This window comes from Silene latifolia, chromosome 9 (assembly GCF_048544455.1).
Source record: "Silene latifolia isolate original U9 population chromosome 9, ASM4854445v1, whole genome shotgun sequence".
NCBI lineage: Eukaryota > Viridiplantae > Streptophyta > Magnoliopsida > Caryophyllales > Caryophyllaceae > Silene > Silene latifolia.
In genome coordinates, this window is record NC_133534.1 from 54,378,683 (window position 1) to 54,388,360 (window position 9,678).

General features: G+C 39.6%; 1 non-coding gene across 1 annotated transcript; it reads right to left on the minus strand.

The window, feature by feature from the left end:
* Positions 1–6,069: 6,069 nt before the first annotated feature.
* LOC141603214 (small nucleolar RNA R71) lies at positions 6,070–6,176 on the minus strand. Its single transcript, XR_012525105.1, has one exon. It is a non-coding gene; the product is annotated as a small nucleolar RNA R71 (small nucleolar RNA).
* Positions 6,177–9,678: the final 3,502 nt, after the last annotated feature.

Consider the following 9,678-nt stretch of genomic DNA (forward strand, 5'->3'; position numbering starts at 1 on the left):
CTTAAAGAACACAACGTCCTCGTTGTGCCATAAACTTGACCGCAGCCAAGCCCAGAATCCTTCCCCGCTAGGTGGGTGACCCGAGTACTGCTGACCACAGGCTCACCACACGGTCGTAGGGTTGTTGCTCTGATACCATTTATAACAACCCGGCCCACTACCGTCGTAACACAACCCCAATAAGATGAGGTGTGCACTGTTGCGCCAATTATTTGTCCTCACTTAAGCCCAAAAGCACAAGGCCTTGTTACTAAGTGGTGGGTGGAATCACTTATAAACATATCACAAGCTCCATATTTTCCCGATGTGGGACAACTTTTCTCTCATACTCTTGGGGTGTTATATTAAGACCTAGCAACGCAATGGTTAAGAATATATTACTAGATTATTACGGAATTGCAATAGATTTGCAATACTTAAGAGTAAACAAACTAGCCAAGTATTAGTTACATCATATGTGTTGATAGACGTGGTCGTTCTTCTATGAAACAATATTTATCACTCAACAAACAACTTAGCAAGTAGTAATTAGAGGTCGAACCCAAAGGACGGTTAAATCTTAAATTCAAGTAAATTGCAATGTTCAGTAAGGTGCCTGTAATAGTGTCAAGAGTGTCACAATTTGATTAGTATGAGATGAGTGTAACAACTAGAACTAAAACAATTGAAATGAAATGTAAATAAATGAAAACAAAAGCAATTAAAACAAATGTAATACCCCATAGTTTATAAGACCTATACTCGGTCGAGCAAACCGAGTACTCGAACGAGTAGAGCCCACTTGACCGAGTGAGGAACCGAGTGAGACCTGTAGCTTTGTGAAATATCCTGATGTCGACTCACTCGATCGAGTGGCGATTCACTCGACCAAGTGGAGCTACACTCGATCGAGTGAACCGAGCACTCGACCAAGTGCCCTGTCGTTGTTTATGTTTACACATGTAAGCTTGTGGTGGACCTTATCTCTTTTAAGCCACTCTTTTCATATTTTCCCTCCCTTATTTCACTCCTACCTTATCCTAGAACTCCCTCAAACACCCACAACTCTCTAGAAACTTCCCATGAGCACTAACTAGAAGACCAAGCCTAGATTTGGAAGGATTATTCACCAAGCTTGATTCTTTCTCTTTCCCTTCCACTAGTAAGTTGATACTCATCATTTTCCTTTCTTTTTATGTTGATCCAAACCCTAGAATTTTTGGGTTTTCATGGGTAATATTAATTAGTATTTTAATTAGTATTAGGAGTAATTAATGGGTAATAATTAAGGGTTAATTAGTAGTATTAGTTGCTGTAGAATGTTTTGTGATAGTTATTATGGAATTATGTAGGATGAGACGGTTTTATGATATGGATGCTTGGTGGTTTCGGATTGTTCATGGAGTATGTTAAAAGGTAGGTTAATCCTACTCGGTTTCAATAATGTGGGCATTACACATGTTGTTGTTATTGTTGTAGTTAGTCTCACCTAATTAGAGTAATTGCATTATAACATGTTTAGTGGGTTTCACCCTTTCAAAATTCAAACGTCTTCACAAAATCCCCACAATCACTCCCAACCAAATCTCCTTCACACTAACCCATCATATAAATCAACCCTACACCGCCGCATAAAACTTGCTCCCATCACCCTCCATACCCGATTCCAGTTTCCCAAGCCCGCGTTGGTACAACCCCAATAATACCATGTATGATAGGTCTGCCTCTATATGCTTTCTCACAAACATTGAGTACTGCAGGACAAAGTATTGGGGGCCTTTTATTCATCAACTTGTACATCATATTGATGTGACCATAATTAGAGCATATTTAGTCCCCGAATTAGCCTTGTTCCCATGCTTTTTAGTGCATATTTGGGTCATTTATTGTCTTTAGTCCTTTGTTTTGCATATTCTTTGAGGTTTTGTGTCCTTGGTAGGAAAGGAGTGCAAACCTTGCATTTTTATGGCAAAATGAAGCTAAATTGATTGAATTCAATGACCAACCATCAAAGAGAAGACAAGATTAGAAGGCCTTTGTACATACTATAGTAGATGGGCAATGATGAGAAAACATCCTTGCATATCCGAGGAAATCCTCAAGGATTTTATGAAGAAAAAGGAAGAAAAGAAGAAGGAAAGAAGCTGTAAGACAATCCGAGCGGATTGTCCACAAGACGTCCGTCCTGCACCCACAATCCGAGCATCTTCCCCCTGTGGACGCCTGTCCAAAACACCCAGAATCCGCCCGTCTTCCCCATCTGGACGCCCGTCCAGAATCACCAGAATCCGCCCGTCCCGTGCCCTGGACGCCCGGATTCTCTAACAGCCATTTCGTCTTCTACAAGCTTCAAGGAAGGATGCGCATATTTTTCTAAGACCGGCGAAAAGGAGACCGGAGTCTCCCTAGAGACCGACGATTCCTCAAGGACTTAATCGTCATTTAAGCCCTTAGTAAACCATAATTTATGTAACTAATCCCCACTATAAATACCCCATTAGGCTAATTAGAAGAGTATGTTCTTCTTAGCAATCTTTAGTGTAGTTAATATCAATCAAATCTCTCTTTAATATTATAATCAACATTTAATCAAGTTTTAATACAAGTTTCATTTCCTTAATCTCTCTCTTGTTCATCCTTTGTGTTGGGTAATTGAAAATTATTTGGGTTATTATTGGGAGATTGACAACCTTCCAATCTATCATCAAGTACTTCTATTATTCTTTGCTTTATTATTGGAATCATTAGTAGGTATAATTCTCTTAATCCCTGTTTAATTATTGTTAATCCATTTATTCATCATGTTTTACTTTGTTGGTATGATTGACAACCTTGCTAGCATGTTCAACATGATAATGAGTGAGTAGTTTCCTTAGCTAGGGTTAATGGGTAATTAGGGGAAACCAACATGGGGGATGATTCATACTTAAATTAATATTTTTTCATAGTTTATTTGCTTGCTTGTTGTGATCTCAACTTATGCACATGTTATGATTGATGAAATGCGAGCCTATGAATCCTTGCATTTTTTACCCATCACCTATCTTTTCAATGAGACTTGTAAGACATAAACCAACTCGAGTCTCATTAGACCATGCATATAGTTGAGTAGGGAAGATTAAGTCGACTTGTAGGTGTTGTACAATCTAATCGATTCGGCTCCGGGACCCAAACTTTCCTAGGATTGTAAGATATAAACCAACTCGATCCATCACAACAATAATTGCTTGCTTATAATTTGAGAATATGTTTGTATGATCAATTCCCATGAATCCCCTATAACCCCATGACACCCTAGTGCTTTTTATCAATTGTTTACATCCCTTTTAATTCATCTTGCTTGCTTACTTTATTGCTATTTAGTTTAGTGATCTTCTACTTCAAACCCTAATTTGTGACACCCTTAGACACCACTAGTTGTAATAGATAATCTCATCTCAATTCCCGTCCCTTGGGATCCGACCTTTACTTGCCTCTTTACTAATTGTAGAGTTGTTTGTGAAGTTATAAATTGTGTTTTGGTCTAGGTGCTCTGAACGACAAGTAATGAAAACTAAACCCTCCAAAGGGAACATGACCAAAAATGGCGTCGTTGCCGGGGTGATGTGACCATAATTAGAGCACATTTAGTCGCCGAATTAGCCTTGTTCTCATGCTTTTTAGTGCATATTTGGGTCATTTATTGTCTTTAGTTCTTTGTTTTGCATATTCTTTGAGGTTTTGATCCCTTGGTAGGAAAGGAGTGAAAACCTTGCATTTTCATGGCAAAACGAGAATAAATTGATTGAATTCAATGACCAAGCATCAAGGAGAGACAAGATTAGAAGGCCTTTGTACATACTATAGTAGATGGGCAATGATGAGAACAAATCCTTGCATCACCGAGGAAATCCCCAAGGATCTTATGAAGAAAAAGGAAGAAAAGAAGAAGAAACGAGACTGTCCAGCAATCCGTGCATCTTCCCCAGAAGACGCCCGTCCACCACCACCATAATCCGTGCGTCTTCACACCAAGACGCCCGGGCAAAAGCACCAGAAGATGCCCATCTTCACCCCAAGACGCCCGGGCAGAAACCACCGAATCCGCCCGTCCCGTGCTAAAGACGCCCGGATTCCCAGGCAGACCCATTTCGTCTTCTTCATGCTTCAAGGAAGGATGCACATCTTTTCTAGAGACCGGAGTCTCCCTAGAGACCGGATTCTTTCCAAAAAGACCGGTGTTTCCTTAAGTAGGGACTTAATCGTCATTTAAGCCCTTAGTTAACCCTAATTCACACACCTAATCCCCACTATAAATACCCCATTAGTCTAATTAGAAGAGCATGTTCTTCTTAGCAATCTTTAGTGTAGTTAATATCAATCAAATCTCTCTTTAATCTTTTAATCAACAATTAATCACGTTTTAATACAAGTTTCATTTCCTTAATCTCTCTCTTGTTCATCCTTTATTTTGGGTAATTGAAGATTATTTGGGTTATTATTGGGAGATTGACAACCTTCCAATCAAGCATCAAGTACTTCTTTTATTCTTTGATTTATTATTGGAATCATTAGTAGGTATAATTCTCTTAATCTCTTTTTAATTATTGTTAATTACTTTCATTTATTCATCATGTTTCACTTTGTTGGTATGATTGACAACCTTGCTAGCATGTTCAACATGATAATGAGTGAGTAGTTACCTTAGCTAGGGTTAATGGGTAATTAGGGGAAACAAAAATGGGGAATGATTCATGCTTAAATTAATATGCTTTCATAGTTTATTTGCTTGCTTGTTGTGATCTCAACTTATGCACATGTCATGTTTGTTGAAATGTGAGCCTATGAATCCTTGCATTTTTTACCCATCACCTATCTTTTCAATGAGACTTGTAAGACATAAACCAACTCGAGTCTCATTAGACCATGCATATTGTTGAGTAGGGAAGATTAAGTCGACTTGTAGGTGTTGTACAATCTAATCGATTCGGCTCCGGGACCCAAACTTTCCTAGGATTGTAAGATATAAACCAACTCGATCCATCACAACAATAATTGCTTGCTTATAACTTGAGAATATGTTTGTATGATCAATTCCCATGAATCCCCTATGACCCCATGACACCCTAGTGCCTTTTATCAATTGTTTACACCCCTTTTAATTCATCTTGCTTGTTTACTTGCTTTGTTTTTAGTTTAGTGACCTTCTACATCAAACCCCAATTGTGACACCCCAAAGACACCACTAGTTGCAATAGAAATCTCATCTCAATTCCCGTCCCTTGGGATCCGACATTTACTTGCCTCTTTACTAATTGTAGAGTTGTTTGTGAAGTTATAAATTGTGTTTTTTTGTCTAGGGACTCCTAACGACAAGTAGCCGAAAGATTTAGATCCACGACCAAAAATGGCGCCGTTGTCGGGGACGTTGTTAACTTGATTTAGATTTTCTTATATTGTTATTAGTTGTGTCTTTCTTTGCCTTGGGGAAGTAAAACTCCTCAAGGTTTATTCTAATTGTTTTCGAGTTGTTTGATATTTTGCATGTCTAGAAGGTCACAAGGTGACTTGTTACCCTTTGATCGTGAAATTGAAAGAACTTTGACAACCAATAGAAGACTTGCTAGGAGAACTTTGAGAGGTATTGGTGAGGTCGTAGATATTTAACCAAATACTATTGAGTTCATCAACCCTTTTGCAAGAGAAGGTGAGGAGAACCCAACACAAAATCAACCCACAATGCATAAGTTTTCATCACATTCCGTACCCACCGAGGAGAACCTACCCAATGGTACTCCCACACCACAACATCTAACCGGAAATTTTATTGACAAATCCGCATTTATCCAATTAGTCGAAAGAAGCCAATTTGGGGGGATGCCTAGTGAAGACCCTCACTCTCATATGGAGACTTTTTGTGACTATTGTGATGCAATTTCACAAACCGGTGTAACTCAAGACAAAATTCGATGGGTCTTATTTCTTTTTTCTCTAATTGGCACCGCGAAACAATGGTTTAAAGGCCTTGATAAGGCTACTCTCGGAATTGATTCTTGGAAAAAGTTGCCTCTAGCTTTCTACAAAAAGTTCTATCCACCGGAAAAGACTAACATGCTAAGAGCTCAAATCACGGGCTTTAAGCAAAGGGATGAAGAATCTTTGTATGAAGCTTGGGAGCAGTTTAAGGGAATTTGTCGCTCATGTCCTCACCATGGACTTAGCGAGTGGTTCTTGGTACAACAATTTTGGAACGGTCTTTATGAAGATTCAAGGAACATTCTCAACATGGGATCAAATGGAATGTTCACCGAAGTTGATGATAATCAAACTTGGAACAAAATTGAGGAAATGGCGGTCCATAGCTCACAATATAGTAGACCTCGCAAGGCTACTAGAGGAGGAAAGCATGAAGTGGACTCCATTACTCAATTGGGTGCTCAACTTAGTGCTCACATTGATACCATTAATTTGAAGTTTGAAAAAGCTATGGCTAGACTTGAAGAAGCCTCAAAATAACCAAAGCATCATGTTAATGCCATGACGGCATCTTCATCAATCCCAAGTGGGATATGTGAGAATTATGGAACTTTGGGACATGACCAAAGTGAATGTAGGGGAACAAATGAACAAGTGAATGCTTTCCAAGCATACAAGAGTGGTACCCCTTATTCAAACTATTACAATGAAAACACCAAATTCCATCCAAATCTCTCATACAAAAGCCAAAATGTTCAAAACCCTCAACCAACATACACCCCACCTCCCATGAGAAACCAAAATCAAAGACCCTTTTACAACCAAAACCAAGGTTACCAAAATCAATCTCCATACAATCAACAAAATGACCAAGGTTTTGATGTTCAAAAAGCGGTCCTTCAAATGCAAAAGAATCAACAAGAATTTTTCACTCAAATGCAAAAGGATAGTCAAGCAAAGGAAATCACCATCAACAACATCCTAGCTCACACCAAAATGTTGGAAACCCAATTGACTCAACTAGCATCTTCAAGCTCACAAAGACAAAAGGGGCAATTATCACCTCAAAGTAATCCCCCAAGACATGAAACGGTTAGTGCCATTCACTTGAGAAGTGGTACAAGGTATGAAGCACCGAAGAAGCAAGTTGAGAATGAAGTTGTGGAAGCTAGTGATAAAGAAGAACTTGTGCAAAATTCCAAGGATGAGGAACCCTCAAAAGAAGAAATTTCAAAGAAAAATGAAGACAAGGTCAAGGAGAAGGAGCCCATTGTTATTAGACTTCCTTTTCCAAGTCGTCAAGCCAAGCCCAAATTTGATGACCAACTTGGAAAATTTATGGAAATTGTGAAGAATTTGGAAGTCTCAATTCCTTTCACGGAATTAATCAATCACGTGCCGGCCTATGCAAAATACATGAAAGACATCCTCACAAAGAAGAAGTCGATCCGGAAGCTTGAGACTATCGCCTTCACAAAGGTGAGTAGTGCAATACTTCAAGGGAGTTCACCTCCAAAACTCAAAGATCCGGGAAGCTTCTCAATACCGTGTACCATTGGCGACACCACGATCAACAAAGTCTTATGTGATCTAGGGGCTAGTGTGAGTGTTATGCCGTACTCGGTGAGTAAAAGGTTTGGGATGGGAGAGCTTAAATGCACCAATATCACACTCCAAATGGCCGATAGATCGACGAAGACACCATTAGGGATATGGGAAGATGTTCCCGTACGAATTGGGAAATTTTTCATCCCGGTGGACTTTGTCATTGTTGACATGGAAGAAGACTCCAACATTCCAATCATTCTAGGAAGACCTTTCTTACACACCGCGGGTGCGGTGATTGATGTGAAGCATGGAGAGCTCACTCTAGAAGTGGGAGATGAGAGCATAACTTTCAATATTGACAAGACCATGAGAGCTCCCCGTTTGCATGAACCATGTTTTATGGTTGATCATTATAGCCGGAAGGATGATAGGAAGAAGTCGGAATTCCAATGGAAGAAGAAAATTGAAGATGCTCCATTCAAAGAGCAAGTGAATTGTAACAAAGAGAGCTTGAAAAGCTCACCAAAGTCAATCAATGAAGAGGATGGCCTCATTGACCAAGACAAGAAAATGGGAGAGTTGTCTCTATCAACTCAAGAGATCTTTAGTGATCAAGTAGATGAAGTTTGTGGTCTTTGGGACGATGAGTTTGAAGGGATTTTCAATCCCTACATTGGTAATGCTATCGATCAAGTCCGACAACAAGGGCAAAGATCTATTTAAGATCTTTATCATGATAATGAACAAGCTTTTGATTACTTCTTCAAGGTGTTGAGAAACATCAACAACACCTTGGACATGCCCCCATGACATCTCACTAAGGATGAGAGTTTGGTGGAGTCCTCCCTAAACCACCATTTGTAAATATTTCTAACTCCCTAACTCGCATTTTAATTCTTACATTGCATTTTTGTCATTTTTGGATTTTTATGCCTTGATCAAGATAATTATCATTTTTGAGAGAAGTGAGGGAGGGACTAATGATTTTAATTGATGTGTAGTGCTTTACCTTAGTGTGGGGATAGCAATTTCCTAGGCTATTCATGCCTTAGTAGTGCCCCTACAATTAAGAACACGGGATATTGAAGAATGAAAAATGACACGGGATATGCAAGTACACGGATGGAACTGAATCAGGGTAAAAGGGGCAGAATCCGAGCGTTTTCTAGAGAACCCGCCCGTCTTCAGGCAACCCGGGCGTCTTTGTCAAAATCCGCCCGTCCATCTGAGCTGAGAATTTGAAATTTTGGGACTGTTGATAAATCCGAGCGTCCTAAAAGAGAATCCGCCCATCTCCAGAAAGACGCCCGTCCTGGAAGGAAAGACGCCCGTCTTTTTGGCTGGGAAAAATAAGAAATCTCACTGGAAGAGAATCCGCCCGTCTTCAGCAGAAGACGCCCGTCCCGCAATTGAACAATCCGAGCGTCTTTGCTGAAAGACGCCCGTCTTTAGGCGAGATTCCTGAAGCCAAAACAAGCAGAATCCGAGCGTCCCGAAGAAAAGACGCCCGTCTTCCCCTGCAATTCAAAATTTTTCGGGTCTTTTATAAACCCCATCCCCCATTCATTTCTTCATTCCTTCATTCAAAACACTACCCATAAACCCCAAAACTCAAAACCCTCATCCTCTCCATCACCAAAACAAAATTTCCTCAACCACATTCATCAAAATCAAATCAAAACTTCCTTCTAACAACAATTAATCACTCCTCTTTCAACAAAAATCAAACCAAGCACCAAAATCTTCAACCTTTGAGTCGATTTTTGAATTTATAAAGGCAAAGCCTTTCACCTTAAAATCGATTTGGGTATACTTGGAAATTGAAGATTTTCACTCTTTTCTTGGTTCAATCATCAATGGCAAGGACAAAAGGAGCAACAAAGGCACCTAAGGCAAAGGCACTCTCAACAAGACAAAAGATTCTTCAAGCAAAGAAAGCCTCATTGGCTATGGTGGTAGCTTGCTCAAACTTGGAAGCAACAACATCAACAACTCCGGAAATTGCTCAACTTTCGAACTATCCGGGGGTAATTTTCATTTCTAACTCCCATAGGGAAACATTTACCAAGTATGCTAGAAAATCCTTTCTATCCACCAAATTTATTTGTGAAGATGTCTTGAACAAGTTGGGTGTCCTTGAGCAAACTAAAGCCTTCTTTGAAGCCATGGGGTTGGGAAAATTGTTTGCTACAAAAG